Source organism: Callorhinus ursinus, unplaced genomic scaffold (assembly GCF_003265705.2).
Source record: "Callorhinus ursinus isolate GAN/ISIS: 27379988/994484 unplaced genomic scaffold, GSC_fseal_2.0 scaffold37, whole genome shotgun sequence".
NCBI lineage: Eukaryota > Metazoa > Chordata > Mammalia > Carnivora > Otariidae > Callorhinus > Callorhinus ursinus.
Window position 1 is genome coordinate 781328 of NW_027397099.1, and position 20309 is coordinate 801636.

At 47.7% G+C, this 20309-nt stretch overlaps 1 protein-coding gene and 1 long non-coding RNA gene across 3 annotated transcripts in view; one reads left to right on the top strand and one right to left on the bottom strand.

Moving 5' to 3' along the window:
* ST3GAL2 (ST3 beta-galactoside alpha-2,3-sialyltransferase 2) overlaps window positions 1-8035 on the bottom strand; it is a 49366-nt gene extending 41331 nt beyond the window's left edge. Inside the window, exon 1 of one of the 2 annotated variants that reach the window (XM_025888876.2) lies at window positions 7771-8035. The gene's annotated coding sequence lies outside the window, so the exon portion shown is untranslated. Of the gene's footprint in view, window positions 1-2005; window positions 2142-7770 lie in introns of those variants that run through there. The other variant, XM_073880033.1, reaches the window with a different exon arrangement.
* A 250-nt stretch (window positions 8036-8285) lies between these two features.
* Window positions 8286-19629, top strand: LOC141370524 (uncharacterized). The gene is made up of 4 exons (XR_012374605.1): window positions 8286-8358; window positions 8775-8882; window positions 18718-18830; window positions 19462-19629. It is a non-coding gene; the product is annotated as an uncharacterized lncRNA (long non-coding RNA).
* The last annotated feature ends 680 nt before the right edge of the window (window positions 19630-20309 follow it).

Genomic DNA, 20309 nt, shown 5'->3' on the forward strand with positions numbered 1-20309 from the left:
CAGAGACGCCCGAGCAAGCTGGCTGCTATTTAATGCATCTGAGCAGGTTAGAAGAAAGGTCAGACCGATTCCCATAAACGTCAAGACCACATAGTGGCATCCTGGGCCCCCAGCACCACTGCCTCATTCAGGACATGGTGTTCCTCTGTTGGGTCTACCAGATGGGGGCTTAGGAGCAAGTCCCTGAGAAGGCCTTCCAACTCAATATTCCTGGAGGAGGACTCTGAGGCCTAGAGAGAGGCAGGGATTCGCCCTGGGTCACAGAGCATCAAACCCCTGTGGGTAGCGAAGGCAGCAAGGGCCCTGTATGCATACAGCTAGACTGGGCCCTGGGCTGTGAAATCATCGAGGGGGGCCCCCCTCACCAAATAATCTGCTCTCCCTTTTAGAAAAGCCAAATAGCCTTGCCCTGAGGCGCTGGGCTCCTCGGCCAGCCCAGGCCTCCACCTTGGCCTGTGCTGCAACCTGTTTTGCACAGCGTAAAGAGCAGGGTAGGCCCACAGACCCCAGATGGGCAGGAATTACTAGGACAGATGGCTCAGGTGGAAGAAGACACCCTTCAAAATACCTCACCCGGGTTTGAAGGGACGTGGGGTAAGTATCTTCTTGTTATGCATAGAAAATGACACTTGAGAGATTAAAACTCCCATTCATCCTACAAGTTTGCCCACTGCTGCTTTAAGGTCAAGCGTGAATTACTCCTCAGGCACTGAGAAAATTCTTCCATCGAACAGCGCCACTTTGGCCTTTGGCTGAACCTTCTTGATGTAAACTGTTTACCCTGCTCCCCATTTCACAGCATCTTCCTGTCTAAGGAAGACGTGGACTCCGCTCCAATGGAAGAGCCTGAACAGGGTCCCCATCCCTCTCCTCACCCCCTTCATTCTCTCCTATGGTACCTAGGGTCTCTTGCTAAGTGATGCCAGGGGCCTCAGGAAGCCAGAGGCTGAAAAGGCAGTTGCGGGTCTGGGGACACACCAAGCCCTCTGGGAAAGGACAGAACAGAGAGAAGGCCAACCCCTGGAAACTCCCTCACAGCCTGGCAACCCCAGACTTGTATGGCTCCCTAGAGAACCCAAGAAAGAGAGGAACCAGGAGGGGCTCAGGGGCTCTCTCCCTTCCCCTGCCTTGCCCATACAGTCTCATTCCCTTGGGCTGTTTTACTGGCACAAAGGACTCAGCACAGGCCGACAGAGACTTTCATTTCCTCCTGCCTCTGGTTCTAGTTCACCATCAGCATCAAAAGATTGGTATTTTGTCTTTAACTGAACTTGGGTGGGAATGAGGGTTGGAGGGAACTCCATTTACAAGTCAGGGGAGATTCAAAGTTCTACTAATGTCCCTTTCAACCCAAAGAAAGCCTGAAAAAAAGGAAGGAGGTAGTGGGGGTGAGGTTGTGGGGTGATAGGAGTGAGAAGGGGACATCTCCACCCCATCCCCTGTCCCCTCACCTGTGCCTCTTCCTACAGCCACCTCTGATCTTCCCCTCTTCACTACCCCTCCAAATTCCCTTTAGCCATACAAATAAATAACTTGTTGATTTTTCCTCACCAGAGCAGCTCCCCCTAGACCAATTAGCTATTTGCATTTGTTGCTGATTTTCTTCTTCAGAAGGCTACTGATCTGCCGAGGCTGGGAGGTTCTTGCCTACTCGTGGTGCTGGGACTTGACAGCTGAAGGATTCCAAAAAGGGCGGAGCGGGACCAGGACTGCTCTCTGGGGTCCTTAGGTCATGCCACAACAGCTCAGGGTCCCCTGCTCTCTCTCAAGCCCTGCAATGCTGCTCTTTTGGGAGCAGGAAGGGCCTCGCCCCCTAACCACACAGAAGTGGACTACTTTCAGTGTCCCTCTGGTATGTTTCCTACCCTGATCCTGTGGAGGAAGAGGAGAGAAAAGAGACCCTAATGGACAAAGATGATAACCCAGGAAGATGATAACCCCGGAAGAGATGAAAAACAGAGGACTATGGGACAGAGAACAAAGCCCCTCAGGGCCGCAGACTCACAGGCTCTGGCTCTCTTCCCACCTCAGCAGCCAGTAAATTGCTTACCCTCCCTGGGCTTCCTCACTTGCAGAGTCACATGCCCCTGAAGGAAGAAGCTGGGTTGAGGACGTTTTTAACATTCGATATCAAAACTATTTTTTTGTTTTAATATTACTATACACAAATAAAAATTTAGCACTGATATCAAAATTAAAATTACATTTTTCTCAAAATGTCCCTTTTCCTTGGTTCACCTTATTAGACATGGTACTACACACTGCATTTATAGATGGCAAATGACCACATATATTTGAATGCCAATAGCTGGGACTGAGGGACAGTCCTCTTCACTCCAGGAAGATGACTGTTTTTCTGAGAATCTGTGGGAATCAAATACCCTCGGGCACAGCTCCTCCCACCCTGGCCCCAGAGAGGACCCTGATCCCTCCCTCCCATTCCTGTAAGAAAAAATTTCCCTGGTTCTCAGCTAGCAAGTTGGGGTGGCCCGAAGCCCAGCCTATACCCTGGAGCCTTAGAAGGAGATCTGTAATGGCAACATGAAGTCTCCACTGACAATATGTTGTAATTACAATAATGATTTATAAATCAGCACCAAGAAGTACGCTAGAATGGCTGGGTAGGGACACACGCAGGCATCCCTGGTGAGCACAGCATCACTGGAGGAAAAGCCTGCTCTCCCCAGATAGCAAGTTCAGACCCTCTCCTTCTGAAATGTCACTTGGAGATGTCTGCCCTAATAGTTAGCAAGGACTTATTGTTAAAAAGCGTTCTGAGCAGAAAGGGAGGAAAACCCGAAAACCCAGGTCCCCAAGAGGCGAGCGAGGCCTGTTAGTTGATAAGGGCTCAGCTTTGCAGAACACAGGGTAGGGAACCTGGGGCATGCAAACGGAGAGTAGGGAAGGGGAAGGACGGAGAAGTCCACCCCAGGCTCATGGGTGGAGAGAGAAGAGATGCAGGCGTGCTCAGCCTCAGCCACAAAGCCCCAGCTACTTTCAGGATGTGCAGGGCTCCTGTGGCTTTGGGGCCCCACCTCCTCAGGGCTGAGGCCCCAAACCTCAGGAAGAGTGGAGTCAGGGGTAATGATCTCACCAAGGCTCCGGATGTGCCGTCAGCATCCTGTGTACAGCTCCTCCAAAGCAGGGCGCATCACCTTCTCCTGCAAACTCTTCCTTTTCCTGACTTCCCCATGTCAGCTAAAGGGACCAACCTCATCACCCATCACCTCATCACTGAAATGTCAAACCCCAGCCAAAAAGTGTCTGTTCTGCAAAATGACAGCTACTTTCGCAATCTCTCTAGAATCAGTCTCTTCTTTTCCATTTCGCTGCCAAATTCCAGCTTTCACTACGTCTCACCTGGACCCTATCTACCTAGTTTTCCGTTTCCTTCCTCCCTTCTTTTCTTGTCCCCTTATGACCAGCTATATATATCCTGCCGCCAGTCTGCTCCTTGCCTGCTCAGGAAGTTGTCAGAACGAAGTGCTCCATCTGCCACCTGCCAATTCAAGTCGTCGAATGGCTTTCTGGACTGATCTCTTGCAGTGTCCATTTCCTCTTCTTCTGGGGACTGTAATTTTTCAATACATTCTGGGGGTATTGCCTACCATGCCACCAGCCCTCCCTGCTAGGCTGGGTCAACCAGACATCTCCTCCTTGGGATGTGCACCCCAAGCTGTGGTGACAAAATTACTGAGCATGGCTGCAACAGATTTATCCTGGCGACAGTGGTACCTTGAAGTCGGCTGGCCTTTGGTTCCTTCTGTACCCACTCTGAGACCCTGGAGGGGACATGGGCGTTGAGTCATCTCTCTGATTCTGGGAGTTCCCACAATCTAAGGAAGTCCTTTCCTGCCAAACTCAGCCAAGCTGTTGCTTGTAACCAAAGATTTTCTTAGTACTTTTTGACATACATTTCCTATGTTCCAGCCAAAAGGGAAAACTCCCTAAAAGTGCCATGATGGCCTCCCTCAGCACCCACTGGCACCTCTCCAGTCCACAGGCACTGCTGAAGCTCTGCCTGCCCCTCTTCTGAACCCTCTATGGGGATGGCTTCTGCTTCCTTTAAAACAACAAGCCGGGGGCGCCTGGGTGGCTCAGTTGGTTAGGCGACTGCCTTCGGCTCAGGTCATGATCCTGGAGTCCCGGGATCGAGTCCTGCATCGGGCTCCCTGCTCAGCGGGGAGTCTGCTTCTCCCTCTGACCCTCTTCCCTCTCGTGCTCTCTCTCATTCTCTCTCTTTGAAATGAATGAATAAAATCTTTTAAAAAAATTAAAAAAATAATAAAACAACAAGCCCCTAGCTGCCCCTTCTACCTTCTTCCATTTTAGACACTGGGGTACCTGCCTTCACCCCCTCCTAGAGGACAGTGACTTGGTCTTTATCCCCTCCACAACACCCAGCAACCCAGCATAGTTTCAGGTTCAGTAAAATTGACCAGGCTCTGGGGGCAGACAACCCAAGGGACAATTACAGGTTTACTGGGCAAAACAGTTGGCGAGTGACAAAGAATGTGGAGTGTGCCATCAGAATGACCGGAGTCTGAATTCCAGATACTCCACTTACTAGCTGCTGAGTTTGGGCAAGTCTCTTAAGTTTTGTAAGTCTCAGTATTTCATCTCTGAGGTAGTGACAATAATGCCAATCTCACAATGTGAGGGCATCTAGCCTGGTGCCTGGCTAGCAGTGAGCACACGGTTAACACCAGCCATTATTCCAGCTATTAGTAGCTGGTTTAACAGATGCTCTATCGGAGGGCTGGAATCAGGAGTCCTAGCGCTTGCTGTGTAACCCCACCTGGATCTGGATCTGCCATATAAACCTACTGAAAAACAACAGGTAGAAAATGCTTCACAAAGTAAAAGCACAATGGAAGTGATTCCTCCCACTTTTCTAAATTTCAGAGATTCCCAGGCATCCTGGCCAGGGCACGGCCATGGCAGGACTTCACCTTGCAAATACTCTAGCCTGTTCAGTCTGAGAGACAGAGTCAGGGCAAATGATGGTGTGGTTCCGTATCTGCTTCCCCATGTCCATACAGCCATCCCTTTTCCAAAGCCTTAGTTCCTAAACCTCCTGTTTTCATGGGGCCTTCCTTCAAATAACCATGGGGTACTGTCTGCTATGTGGTTACAGGGGGACTAGGAGCTCAGGCACCGCAAGTCACCCCTACCATTAACCTCATCAACACTGGGCAGCATGAGAATGAAAAGCAAAGGCCGATCCAGTGCAGCTGCTAGAGAAGCCTGGGTTGTGGAGCAAGGTAGAAGTCCCTCTTAAGACTTTTATCTGCCTGGATTAATCTCCCAATCCACTGTTAAGAGCCCAAACCAGTGGTTTTCAAAAGGTTCTCTCTGAGGAGCTGAGCAGAATTGCAAATTCTAGGCCCCACCCAGACTGACTGAATCAGAAAAGTCTGGGAGTGGGGCCCAGCAATCTGTGCCTTGAATAGCTCTTGAGGGGATTCTGATGCCTGCTCAAGTATGAGGAACTTTGTCCTTAACCTTTAATGGCATGACCCTCTGCTTTAACTCAAACATTTGCTGAACACTGTGCACCAAGGACCAAGCCAGGTGATGCTTTCCAGAAATGAGGACACATTTGAAGAACTTCCGCAGTCTAATGGGGGCCCAAATCAAGTACACAAATACACTAGGCAGGGTGTGACATAAAAGAAGTTAAAGGAATCACTTTCCACCCCTCTCCCCGGACTCTAACCCTCAGACCTTCTCTTGCCATGACTGGGGAAAAGAGAACATCAGTTCTAGAAACCCATCCCCAATGCTGCTATTTTGGACTCCTCAACCACAGGTTGCTTTCTCAAGAGGAATGATCCTCACCCAGAGGCATGTCTCAGGTCCAGAGGCTTGACATGTGGGGTATGCTCCCATGAGGCCACACCCAGTGGTTTTTAGGGACTTGGAAATTGGCCCTATCGGGAGTTTGGGCTCATAAAGTTCCTAGAGGGCCATGAACATGCCACAGCACATCACAACAATGCATTCCTGGGCAGGGTCACTCCCACAGGCCCCTGGCAAGCTTGCACACGAGTGTGTAGATACAGATATAAACCCACAGACAGTTGGCTCCCTGGCCTCCCTTACTCTAATCTCAAGTTACAAGGTTAAAGGCATCCTATTCACAGCCAAGGGGGAGGGATCAAAGAAGGGGTGCTGAAGCAGTGAGCCATCTGGTTCAGATCAAGATTGCTCATTCAGGACCCCAGCAAACTCCCAGAGCCTCTTGAGCCTTCCTAATGGCTCACAGACTTCCCTCCCTCCCCCAAATTCCCACAGGGAAACTGAGGACTGGGCTGGAAAGGGGTGACCCAAAGGTAAATTTGCCAAAGGAAGACTAGAAAACAAAAGCCTGAATTAGGCAAGTCTGGGCCACCTCTCTGAGCCCTGGTCCCTTCTTCCCTTCAGATCCTGAACAGCATGACTAAACTCGAGACTACCGCCTACAGACACTGTGCCTTCCTCCACAAAGTGCTCAGGGCACCTAGCAGGCATCCTTCCTCGAACCAGCAACCCCTTCCAAAGTTAGCAGCAGAATCAAGATAAGTTTTAGGGGTGTGGTCTCCCAGACTCCTCTTTGCCACCATCTCTACCAAGGAAGGAGTTTCCCTCCATTCTCAGAGGGACTTCAGACCTCACCAGGCATAATAAGAGGAAGGAATGACCAACCAGCGTCTAGACAATTGCCCCAAAGCAAGATGGGAGTGTGAGTTACAGGCTAGGAATGACTGTTTCCCAGAGGCCCCAGAGTGCCTTGAAGCCCCCTCGGAGGCTTTGGCTGGAAGAAGCTGCCACTCCTTTTCTGCCACCAGCACTTCTCTTCCCCCTGTCGCCCCAGTACCTTAGACTCTGTTCTTCAGTGCTTTACGCAGCTGTAAAGCAAGAGACAAGATGGGAGATGGATGCAGTTAGCAAGAAATAGAAATTGAAAGGCCAACTTGAGCAAAGAAGCAATGGGTGGGTGACTCTTTACAGGTAGAGAGGGCCAGAAGTGGGCTATGGGAAGGAGGAGGGGGTTAACAGAAGTGATAGAAAGCTAAAGGGGAACCTAAAGTGAGCTCTGCCCAGAGATGCAGCAGGGGGCTTGGGAAGTTCGGTCCTTTACAGTGGAATGACTGAAGGAAAAAAATGACTTCCATTCCAAGGCATGGGCTCAGACCAGCCCTCAAAGGACTGGGGCATGGCCTTGGCCAAGTTCCTGGTTTATGTCATGCCTCAGTTTCTCCAAGTGGGAAGAAGGTCAAGCTATTAGGTCTTATCAGAGAGAACTGGGCCATCGGGGGTGGCCAAGGGGCAGTGCCAAGTAGGGGAAAGAGGAGAGAGGTGCTGATGGTGCAAAGACAGCCTGTGGCCAAGGGGAGCCGGGCAGGGGTCTCCAGACAGCTCAGAGGCCAAGAGCGCGCAGGGGTTGGAAGTACGAACTAGCCAGTGGACAGTAAGTACAGACTGGGGCAGGGAGCGCTTCCCAGAGCTGGGGCTGGGGGTTGCCACCAAGGAGTGGAACAGTCGCGCCTCAAGAGCTGGGAGCGGCTTGAAGTGCAGAAGGAGAAGGCGGGGATGGAGATTGAGGCCAAGACAGGCGGACCCCCGCCCCCATGAGGGAACCCAGAGCCCCGACCCTGGGGAAGTTGCCGGGGCGGACCGGGCCGGTCTGGGCCGCTGGGCCGAGCCAGCTGCCGGCGCGGAAGGGGTTCAGGCAGCAAGGGGCCCGGGGCGCCCTGCATCCCGCCCGCCCTCATCCCGCCCGCGCACCTCAGTCAGCGCCGGGCGCCGCGCGGGCCATGCTCGCCGCTTCTGCCGCCGCCTCCGCCCGTGCAGAAAGCTGCCGCCGCTGGCGGCGTCCGGACCCGTTAGCTCCGCGGCTCCCTCGTCCGCCCGCAGCGGGCCAGTCCCGCCCTTGCCGGCTCTGCCCTCCGGGAGCGAGCCGCCGCCGCCGCCGCCGCCGCCGCCTCAGCCCGGCCCCTCCCCCCACCCAGCCCGGCTAGAAGGAAAGGGTGGGGGAAGGGGGCTACTGCCCCCTCCCCATTCACATCCTCTCCGTCTCTCCCCACCCTCCTCCACCCGCACGCGCGCGGGCATGCTGGGATATGGAGTGCCGCCGGCGCTGGGCTGCTGAGGTGTCCCACACCCAGGACTACAACTCCCGAAAGACAGCGCGCGCGCCCTAGGGATTATGGACTTTGTAGTTCATTGGGGGCCGGGGGGGTCTACCGCGCAGGAGGTGGGGGGGGGGATGGGAAATCTCCATTCCCAGAAGGCTGGGCTCCCGGCGTTTGAAACAGAGGATGTGGGGGTCTGCGGTGTCCCTGGCTCGGGTTGAATACCTGGACCTCCAGGGAGGTGCGAACTACAGTTCGCACTACAGAGATGTCTCTCAGACGCGGCTGTGGCCAGCTGCGGCCGAGCCCGACCGAAGGGGAAGCCTCCGGGCCCCCGAACAGCGCCTCGGGTACAGTTCCCACTCGCGCTCCCAAAGAGCCATGACCTGAGACCAGCTTGGCTTCGTGCCCAGGCTCTGGAAGCCGGGGGAGCTGTGGTGTGGCCGTTGAGCTCAGGCGAGAGGAGAAGGGGCTCCAGGAGCTGCGTGGGCGTGGGGTTTTCCCCACCCGGGAAAAGGAAGCCGAATGACTGTGGGTTTCCCGCAGCACCTCGTTCCAGTCGCACTCTCTTTTGTCAGATGGTCTTAGCTCCCTCCCTACCGTTTAGGGTAAGGCGCACACGTTTAAAATATTTTTTTCCATGTCTTCTCTTATCAGGGACCTTCCCCAGCTTCCAAACCTAACTCAAACCCTTCGAGAAGCTCTGGATCGACCGCACTTTCACCCTCCAAGCTTCATCTCCTCTGGCAGAGCGGAAGCCTGTAGGTCAGTGGTTCTCAAACTTTGGCGTGTATCAGATTCTGGAAAGCTTGCTCAAATAAAGCTGGCTCCCCACTTGCAGTTTCTGTTTCACTAACTCCAGAGTGTGCCTGGGAATTTGCATTTCTAACAGCATCCCAGGTGAGGCTGCTGGCTGCTGGTCTGGGGAACCGCTTTGAGACCTGCTACCGTTGCTGTTTGTTTGCTAGAGTTCTGGCTTTGTCTTTCAAGGATAGGCCTGGTGTGGAATATTAGCTTCTGAAAAGCCTGGCCATGTAAGGCAGGGTCCTAGTGTAGTTTAGCACAGGAGTGCTCTTTTTAATTGTAATGAATAGACAAATCAGTTCATCCTGTAAAGAAAAATACGGTGTGGGCCATCTGACTGAAAGGTGTTCCAGATTTAGCCCTTGGTGTTTTCTCTAAAGCTGGGAAGATTTTCTGGTGCTAACTGCCCCCCTCCAGCCTTGCCCCCCGCCCCATGGATGTAAGCCAAGGGGTGTATTCTCAAACCAGGAGTCCAGTGGGCTCAGTAGAACCCACTGCCTCTGGGTGGGTTATGACCTAAAACAGGCTGGGGAGGCACTTGGGTGGCTCAGTTGGTTAAGCATCTGACTTCGGCTTGGTTATGATCTCAGCCCCACGTTGGACTCCCTTCTCAGTGGGGAGTCAGCTTGTTCTCCCCCCTGCTCATTTTCTGTCTCTCAAATAAATAAACTCTTTTTAAAAATTAATTAAATAAATAAAAATAAAACAGCCTGGGGTAGTTAGAGGTGGGAAGGTGGCTTCCTGCCCTCTCAGGTGGACTCTCCTTACCACCTGCTGTCCCGCTGTTCTAGGAACTACAAGCCCCTGAAGACAACACTTGGTGACCGTCACCCTCAGGCACAATCCTAGACTCTTCCAGCTGTAAGGTGATAAAGATTCACTGCTTGACCAAACTTAAGCCAGGCTCCTCTGAGCTCTCTTCTCCAGTAGGCCTCAATCTTGGCCTATAAAAACTACACTCCTCAACACAAATGATTTCATTCATCCTCCTTCCGGTACAGTAAAGACTTAAACACAATAACATAGTTTCTAACAGCTCAAAGGCCACATCCCTCGGATGACCCTAGCTCTTCTAAAGTGCTGGCCAGATAAAGCTCAAGGCTGCCAGTTTGCAACGACGTGGATGGAACTGGAGGGTGTTAATGGTGAGCGAAATAAGTCAATCAGAGAAAGACATGTATCATATGACCTCACTGAGATGAGGAATTCTTAATCTCAGGAAACAAACTGAGGGTTGCTGGAGTGGTGGGGGGTGGGAGGGATGGGGTGGCTGGGTGATAGACATTGGGGAGGGTATGTGCTACGGTGAGCGCTGTGAAATGTGTAAGACTGTTGAATCATAGATCTGTACCTCTGAAACAATGCAATATATGTTAAGGAAAAAAAAAGAAGATAGCAGGAGGGGAAGAATGAAGGGGAGTAAGTCGGAGGGGGAGACGAACCATGAGAGACGATGGACTCTGAAAAACAAACTGAGAGTTCTAGAGGGGAGGGGGGTGGGGGGATGGGTTAGCCTGGTGATGGGTATTAAAGAGGGCACGTTCTGCATGGACCACTGGGTGTTACGCACAAACAATGAATCATGGAACACTGCATCAAAAACTAATGATGTAATGTATGGTGATTAACATAACAATAAAAAAATTTAAAAAGTTCAAGACTGCCAAAAGGATTTATTGTTTGTTTTAGCCAACACCCGAAGATAGGTGACTACTCCAACTTACCCGCTTACTACAAAGGGCTTGCAACTGCGACTCCTTCCCCTGTCCCTTTGACATGTATATGTATCTCCTGCAGCTCTGGTGTGCCTTTCCCAAGGACCTGAAAGCCATTCCTTTGAAATGTAATCATCAGAAAGGATAGGGCCTCTGTCTCCCAGTCTCTGTGGGAGGATAGAATCCTAACTTCGATAATTGCCAGCTAACAGACACAGCTGGCCTAAGCATTTACACCGACCAACTCTTTGTCATTTTTCACTTCCCTGACTACCGCGTCCCTCTTACCTCCCTTCATACTCCCTCATTCTCTCTTTAAAATGCCCAGTCACGTCTACAAATTGAAATTGAATTAGGTTCACATTGGACCCTCTTCCTTATTGCAGTAGTATATTCCTGGTTAAAATCTGGCATTACCACTTTAGTGTCTGGCTTTGTTTATCTTTGACAAAGGGGGTTGGGTACACTGAGTCCTCAGGGCCCATATTCTAGTCTTCCGCCCATCCACTGAGGGCCAAAAGGGTGTTATTCCTAGGTCCTTGGGCAAGTAGCCAAGTGGCCACCAGAGGCATTGGACCTTGACTAAGGTTACCTCTGGAATGCTTTTCTGTTTCTTTTGTCCTCATCACAGGCCAGTGGAGGCTAAGTAATCCACATGCAACCCCATGCTCTGCCCATAAAACCAGCTGCCAGGCCCTTCCTACAAGGGCTTAGCCTCTGCACCTGAGTCATGTGCAATGACAACATTCCCTCACATGTAAGAAGGTACATGGAATTTTTTGAGTTTACATCTATCTCCCAATCTCTGTTGGCAGATGATGCAGGGAGAACTGAGATGTCCTTTCATGGGCAGGACAAAGAGACTCTCTCTCTACCTCAGCTCCAACAGAAACCCTCATCATCACCCTTACCACCTTCCAATTAGATGTCAGATTGGTTCACTCATTTCTCCTTGCTGGTTCTGCCCTCCCATCCCCTCCATCAATCCAAAATCTGCCTGATTGTCCGTAGTCTACCTTGAGTTTTCCTTCCTCCAGAAGGTTCTCCCCAACTGCCTCAGTGTAGCATTTGGATTTGAATCATTCATTGAAAAGCCTAGCTTTGCTGGTGAACTGTCCAGTGCAAGAGAGGAAGTGGAACAGGAATTTGGGAGTTGGAAGATGGCAGATGAGAGCACAGGGCTTTGGAGGCAGACAGCTACTAAGGAGCAAGGGGCAAAGGGGAGAGGAACTGGCTCCCTTGCACCTCGGGTTTCTGTTTGGGGGACAGAAGCTTAAATGGCAGCTCCCACCCCTAGTCCTGTGTGTGATCCAGAGCAAGTTACACAGGGGGTATAGCTCAGGGGTAGAGCATTTGACTGCAGAGCAAGTTACACAGTTCTTTCATCTGTAAAATGGGAATAATAATAATAAAAGAGCTCATTTTTTAGAGTTGTTGTAAAAATTGAAAAAATACTACGATCTTAGACAGGAAGACTATCAAAAATAAATCAAGTTAATCTATAAATTTAATGTGATTCCCGTACAAATACGAGCGCTTTTTTGTTTGTTTGTTCATTTTTTTGTTCATTTTTGGGAGATGGGAGAGAGAAGTTGATAAACTGATTTTTAAAAATTATTTGGAAAAATAACAAGCAAGACAAGTGAGGAAATTTTTTTAAAAAAACTAACACTAGTAAAGGGTGTTGGCCCTCTCAAATATTAAACATATTATAAAGTCTGCTCTTAAAAGGGTATGATAGATCAATGACACAGACCTGCCAGTCTAGAAGTAAACTCAAATATTCATAGAAATAAGCTTAGATACTAAGGGAAAATTGGTATATAGCAAAGATACATTCTCAAATAAGTGGGAGAAAAGGCGAATTACTCTATAATGATGCAGGGACAATTGGAGAACCAATTGCTAAAACTTGAGCCAACACTGAATAAATTAATGGATCGAGGTAAAAATCACCAATGGCTCTCAGTGTCATGAAAAACAAAGACAACCATCTTCATTTGAAGACAATGGAAGTATGATACTCTGAAAGTAGTGTTGAAGAGAGAAATCACCCCAAAGCTGACAACACCAATGTACAGAATATGCTGGTATCAGAGGACCAGGTTATTTGAAACCATGGAAGATATAATCAACAAATGGCCCAGTTTCTTCAATGAATACCTTGAAAATTAAAAAAAAGAGAGAGATAGAAGAGAATCTGTAAATTTTAAAAGCCCTGTCATCCAATTACAATGCATGGAGTTTATTCATAAAACTGAAAAAAAAGTTGTTTTAGAATAGGGGAAATTTGGGGCACCTGGGTGGCTCAGTTGGTTGAGCGACTGCCTTTGGCTCAGGTCCTGATCCTGGATGGAGTCCCGCATTGGGCTCCCTGCTCGGCGGGGGGTCTGCTTCTCCGTCTGACCCTCTTCCCTCTCGTGCTCTCTCTCTCATTCTCTCTCTCTCAAATAAATAAATAAAATCTTAAAAAAAAAGAATAGGGGAAATTTGAACACTGACCATTGGGTATTAAGTAATTGTTATTAATTTTAAGTGTGCTGATGGTGTTATGGTTAGTTTTTTGTTTAAGAGACCTCATTTAATAATATATCCTGAAATCGTATTTATAGAATGATAAGATATCTGGGGTTTGTTTCAAAATTATCCGGGTTTGGGTGGAGGTATGGATACAATGGGGTTGACTGGATTGATCATTGTTGGAGTGGGGGGGATGATGGTTACTTGGGGTTCATTATAACATTGTTTTCCACTTTTGCATGTGTTTGGAGTTTTCCATAATAAAATGGTTTAAACATGTTTCAGTCAGATCTCTACCTCATAGCTAGCTAAAAACCACCACCATCAAAAACCAAGTTAATAAAAAATGGGAGACATTTTTGCAATTTATATTAAAAGGTGAAGAGCTAATATAAAGTGCTTTTGTAAATCAGTAAGAGGACCAAGAAACCAATAAGAAATGTGAAAATTATGTAAACAGTTCACAAAAAAAGGAAACACAATGGCTCTGATATGAAAAGATGCAGAGCTTCTGTTTTCTAAAAATTGTGGTAAAATACACATAACATGAATTTTACCATCTTAACTATTTTTAAGTGTACAGTTCAGTGGCTTTAAGTACATTCACAGTGTTGTGCAACCATCACCACCATCCATCCACAGAGCTCTTTTCATCTTGCAAAACTGAAAAGTTCTGTACCCATTAAACAATGTCTCCTCACATTTTTCCTCCCCCACCCCCAGTTCCTGACAACCACCATTCTACTTTCTATCTCTATAAATTCGACTATGAAGTCATATCAGCATGAGGACACTATTCGTCCTTTTGTGTCTGGCTTGTTTCACTTAGCATAATGTCCTCAATGTTCATCCACATTGTAGCATGTGTCAGGACTTCCTTCCTTTTTCAAGCAGAATAATATTCTATTGTCTGTATATTCCACATTTTATCCATTTATTTGTCAATTGACACTTGGGTTGCTTCCATCTTTTGGCTATTGTAAACAAAGCCACTATGAACATGGGTATACAAACCTCTCTTTAAGTCCCCGCTTTCAATTCTTTTATATATATACCCAGCAGTAGAATTGCTGTATCATATGACAGTTCTGTTTTTAATTTTTCAAGGAACGATCATAATATTTTCCACAATGGCTGGACCATTTTACATTCCCACAACCGTGACAAGGGTTTCCGTTTCTCTACATCCTCACCAGCCATTATTTTCTGAGCTTCACTCTTCTTTTTTTTTTTTTTTTTTAGATTTTATTTATTTATTTGACAGAGAAAGACACAGCGAGAGAGGAAACACAAGCAGGGGGAGTGGGAGAGGGAGAAGCAGACTTCCCGCCGAGCAGGGAGCCAGATGCTGGGCTCGATCCCAGGGCCCTGGGACCAAGACCTGGGCCGAAGGCAGATGCTTAACAACTGAGCCACCCAGGCGCCCTTCTGAGCTTCACTTTTAATAAAATAAATGCAAATTAAAACCACAGCGAAATATCATTTCTCACCTATCAGATTGGCAAAAACCAAAAAGCTTGATAACTATCTTGGCAAGAATGTGGGGAACAGGATTCATATATGCTGTCAGTGTGACTGGAAATTGGTACAGCCTGTAAGAAGAGTAACTTGGTAATATCTTCAAATTACACATGCACACACCATTTGACCTAACAATTTGTAAGAAAGTATCCTATTTACACATTTTCTTAGTTACATACAGAGAGGGATATTTGTTACAACATTGTAAGAGCAAAGATTAAAAGTGATCTGTATGGGGGCGCCTGGGTGGCTCAGTCCTTAAGCGTCTGCCTTTGGCTCAGGTCATGATCCCAGGGTCCTGGGTTCGAGCCCCGTGTTGGGCTCCCTGCTCCGCGGGAAGCCTGCTTCTCCCTCTCCCACTCCCCCTGCTTGTGTTCCCTCTTTGGCTGTCTTTCTCTCTGTCAAATAAATAAAATCTTAAAAAAAAAAAAAAGCGATCTGTATGTTGTAGCAACTGGTGGCTCAATCCCTTAAGCATCCGACTCTTGGTTTCAGCTCAGGTCATGATCTCAGGGCCATGAGATGGAGCCCCAAGTCTGGCTCCATCCTCAGTGGGGAGTTTGTTTGAGATTCTCTCTCCCTCTCCCTCTACCCCCCAACTTTCTTTTTTTTTTTTTTAAGATTTTATTTTATTATTTATTTGAGAGAGAGAGAATGAGAGATAGAGAGCACGAGAGGGAAGAGGGTCAGAGGGAGAAGCAGACTCCCCGCAGAGCAGGGAGCCTGATGTGGGACTCGATCACGGGACTCCAGGATCATGACCTGAGCTGAAGGCAGTTGCTTAACCAACTGAGCCACCCAGGTGCCCTACCCCCCAACTTTCTCACAAACAAACAAATAAATAAATGTTGATGATCTAAATTAAATATCAAATGAATAGATTGAAGACATTTCAGCTGATGGTGTCTTTTATTATCATTAGCTCAGTGGATAAGAAACTATTAGAGAGCAGGGGACTGGCTTTTGTAGGTCCAAACAGACCTTCAAGAAATATTGATTAAATTAATGAAATTATTTCTTAGTCTCTGGCAGAAGTGAATTGGCAGGCAGCTCAAGGAGGTTATGTGGCTCGTCCAAGGTCATTCATATATAATATGTACTACCTATTGCTTATATGCAAGACACAGTGGAGGGCACTCTGAAATTGAAAAATTGGACCCTACCTTCTAAGAGATTGAGATCTAGCAAAGCACTCTGGCACACATCATTAAAAATGTCAAGGTTTTTTTTTTAAGACTATTTTAATCTCCACAACTGACGTGGGGCTCAAACTCACAACCCCAAGACCAAGAGTCACACACTCTACTGACTGAACCAGCCAGGCACTACCAAAATAGAAAGTTTTTTTTTTTTTTACGGTCCTTTCAGTTATATCAATGGAGACCATTGTTCTGGTGGGTAAATTGAGGTGCAGATCAGAGAAGCAGTTTCTCAAAAGCCATACAAAACAGCAGAAGAAAGATGCTGACTAAAATAGAAGTCATCCTTCCATTTGTGCCCCATCCTTAGTGCCCTGGGGGACTCATTTCAAGGGAACCATTTCCTACCAATGTTCCATGCACTGGATCAGCCTTCTCAAAGGTGTGCAGGTCCTGTGAGATGCTCCTCTACAAAAGGATTCCCTAACCTGTGTGTGAAATGCTTTATATGTTAGTGTAAAGTTCTCCATGCGTATAGGTATTTTTTCCCCACCTTTGTCCACCAAGAAGGCCTGAGAATGGTGACACCCCATTAGCAACTGAGCTTGTTGTTTTTTAAATTGAGGTGAAACTCACAGAACATAAAATTAACCGTTTTGGTATTTTGATTTTAATTTTGTTTGGAGGGGGCACCCAGAAATTAACCACTTTATAGCATACAATTCAGTGTATTTAGTACATTCACAATACTTTGTAACCAATACTTCTATCTAGTTCCAAAACATTTTCTTTATCCCAAAAGAAAATCCTGTATCCATTAAGCAACCATGCCTCACGCTCCCTCCCCCTAGCCCCTGGAAACCACTGTGTTCTGTATCTATGGATTCACTCTTCTAAATATTTCATATAAATGGAATCATACAAAATATGGTCATTCATGTCTGACTTCTTTCACTTAGCATAATGTTTACAAGGCTCACCCATGTTATTGCATGTGTCCGTATTTCATTCTTTTATGACTGAATACCACTCCATTGCATAGAAATACTATACTTTGTTTATCCAGTATATTGGTTTCTTAAATTTGTGAGAAGACAATAAGCCTGTCTACCTTTGTTTAATGGTTCTATAGCCCGTCTGCAGCCACACTTGTTAACATCTTACAGAAGCGCTCTTTGGAAAATACTGCACAAGACATTTGTTAATGGCAATGGTCAGGCTTTGGGGAAGAGGGTCCACTTAATGATGAAGTACACTTAAAATCTCTCCAGACAGGGTTCGTTGTTTATTCTATCAAGTCTCTGTTTTAATTTTTATTTATTTTTTCCTTTTTTTTTTTTTTAAGTAGGCTCCACACCCTGCATTGAGCCTGATGCAGGGCTTGAACTCAAGACTGTGAGACCTGAGCTGAGATCAAGAATTGGACATTTTAAAAATTAAAACACTCGGGGTGCCTGGGTGGCTCAGTTGGTTAAGCGTTGGACTCTTGATTTTGGCTCAGGTCATGATCTCAGGGTTGTGAGATTGAGCCCCTCTGCTGGCCTCATGCTCAGTGGAGAGACTGCTTGAGATTCTCTCTCTCCCTCTGCCTCTGCCACCCCACTTGTGTGCATACTCTCTCAAATAAATAAATAAATCTTTTTTTTAAAGATTTTATTTATTTATTTGACAGAGAGAGACACACAGAGAGAGGGAACACAAGCTGGGGGAGTGGGTGAGGGAGAAGCAGACTCCCCACTGAGCAGGAAGCGCAATGTGGGGCTCAATCCCAGGACCCAGAGATCATGACCTGAGCTGAAGGCAGACATTTAACCAACTGACCCACCCAGGCACCCCCCCCCAAAATAATTTTTAACAACCATAACAGCTTTTTTGTTTTCTCCTTGGAAGACCCAGCAGAAGAGTTTAATATCCTCTCTCCATTTTCCTCAACCAGGTAGTTCCCATGTCTCCTCTACTGTTCCTGTAGTAAATGCTGTGGGTTATACGCTTTTACAGCAATGTTGCACCCATTTTCCACTTTTCTCAGTTGTTGTGTTGGCAGCTAATGACTCCCAGTTTCACCCTTCTCTGGAGAATTGTCCTCAGTCCACATGAGGTGTTCATCCAGACATACCTGGAAAATTATGCTCCTCCTTTCCCCATCTCCCAGTGGCCCACAGCCTGTGAATGAGTGATGTGGGATACAAAGCCCAGCTCCCTTGCTTCTGAGAGAGATAAAACTTGTGTTGCATTTTATGCCTCAGAGCTCACTGTAGGATCAGACCGAGGCTAGACATCTTTGCTTGGTTTCTTCCCCTGCCCTATCCTGCTTCCCTCACTGCCCTAATAAATCATTTGCACAAGAATCCCTGTCTCAGGCTCTGCATCTAGGGAACCCAACCTAAGCTATCCCTGTGGGTAGTCCTGGCTCCCAGAGCTATTGCCTGCTACCAGCAGCAGGCATAAATCTCATCTTGGGCCTTGCAGATTGCACCTCCTCCAGGAAGCCAAATCTGGGCCCTCACATTCCGGCAGCATTCAAGGAAATTGGATGCCTAATCTGGCCAGGCACTGTGCTAACCCTTTTGTGTGCATTAGCACATAATCCTCCCAACAAACTGATTAGGCAAATACTCTTGTATTCTTACAGATGAAGAAAATGAGGCTCAGAGAGATTGAGTGTCTTGCTCACACAGTAAGAAAGTAATGGAAATTAAGGAGCATTTGTCTGATTTCACACCTTTGTATTTAACCACCATACTCTGTCCTAGATTATAGCATCAGAACTTTTATTTTTATGGGTCTATCTACCCCAGACAGTGGGACTATATACAGAGCAGAAAGCTACATGTTGTTAATGTATATTGCTGACAGATTGTGCTGAGGGCTTCGTCTTATTAAAAATGTTCTTTTTAACAGGATCTCGGCAGGACTGAGCTGGGCCAGTGGCCTCCAGGTCCCCGATAGGGAAGAATGTCGGAGAACTCTGCCAGTGCCCCTGGGCGTCCACTGGCTGGAGGGGGTGTTTGCAGGTATCTTTGCTACTCAGACCAAGGAATACTAGAGTGACTATGGAGCTCCCTACCTCAGTATGCCTATCCTAGGAAGTGGGGTGAACCCCTTTGCCTCTGAGCTCCACGGTTTTCCTTGAGCCTCTGCCAGAGGGGCAGTTGTAGGCATCCCTGCCTTCCACTCCACTGCAGAGCGGGGAGCTGCACTGCTGAGAACAGCAGCAGGGGGAGGCAGCTCATCACTTCCCTGGAGGCTTCCTGGGTTCAGAGAGGAAAGAGAAGGCACTGAAGTGGGAGGGTCAGACCTGGGCCAAGTGATGAGGGGTAATGACTCCAGGGGGAGAAGACCAAGCGAAGGAGAGAGATTGGGGGGAGGAGGTGAGGTAGTTGGGGGATGACTAGGGAATCGTTGGTTATTCATTCATTTGACAAATTGTTTTAAGCACCTACAATGTCCTAGGCACTGGTTTGGAGACTGAGGATACAATCATGGACAAACCAAAGACCCTGCTTTAATGAGGCAACAGGAGGAGGGCAACAATAAAAATAATCCTATTAATGGTCAATATTTTTTGAGCATTTACCATGGAGTCAAGAAGTTATCCTCACAACAATCTCAGGCATTTGATACTATTATTAACCTGTTTTACAGGCGGTGACAAGGAGATACAGAGTAGCCAAGTGACTGGCTGTTACACGGAGTTTGAGCCGGGTCCCTCATCTTCTTTGAGACTGATGCCAAGGCCTCTCAGGCTCCCTACTGACCACAGTAGATTCAGAAAGTATGTATTTGTAAGAAAAATTCAAACAATAGCGATGAAACTCAAGTTCTCCTTGCCCATCCCCATCCCTAGCAGTCCCCATACTGTTACAATACTACGTGTCCATATACATTATTTTTGACGAGTGGCTTCCTGTATATACGGTTCTACAACTTTTTTCCCCTTAACAAAATATCTTGAGCACTGTTCCCTATTGTACACACAGTTCTACTTCCTTGTTTGTAATTGCTGCATAGTATTCCATGGCATGGATGTACCCTAGAGAAAAGGTGTTTCCAATTTTTCGCTATTACAAACAATGCTGCCATTCACTTTTCCAAAAGCTTCCAGATCCTCTTCCTACTGCAAAGTTGGAAAGTTTCTTCCTGAAGGACCCATGTAATGAAACCCGCAAAAGCACTAGCCAACTGTCAATCCAACAGTAGCCGCTTAGGCTCGGGCAACAGCTGTTGTTATCCAACCCCCCCCACCCCGCCCCAGTGGATTTTATTTTCTTCCGAGATAAGCAGCTGCCCCAGGTCCAGGCTAGGGAGCTAAACAGACCCCAAACGCAAAACCTCGAGTCCCAGAAAACGAGCCTGCGTCTCTAAGACGCATTCGTTCCTCTGGGAGTTGTAGTTTTGCTGGGCAACGGAGCCACCTTCTATTCTCACTTCCTTTCTCGATTTGAACTCACATGCCTTTTAGGAAAGCGCTGCCCTCACCAGATCTGCGTACC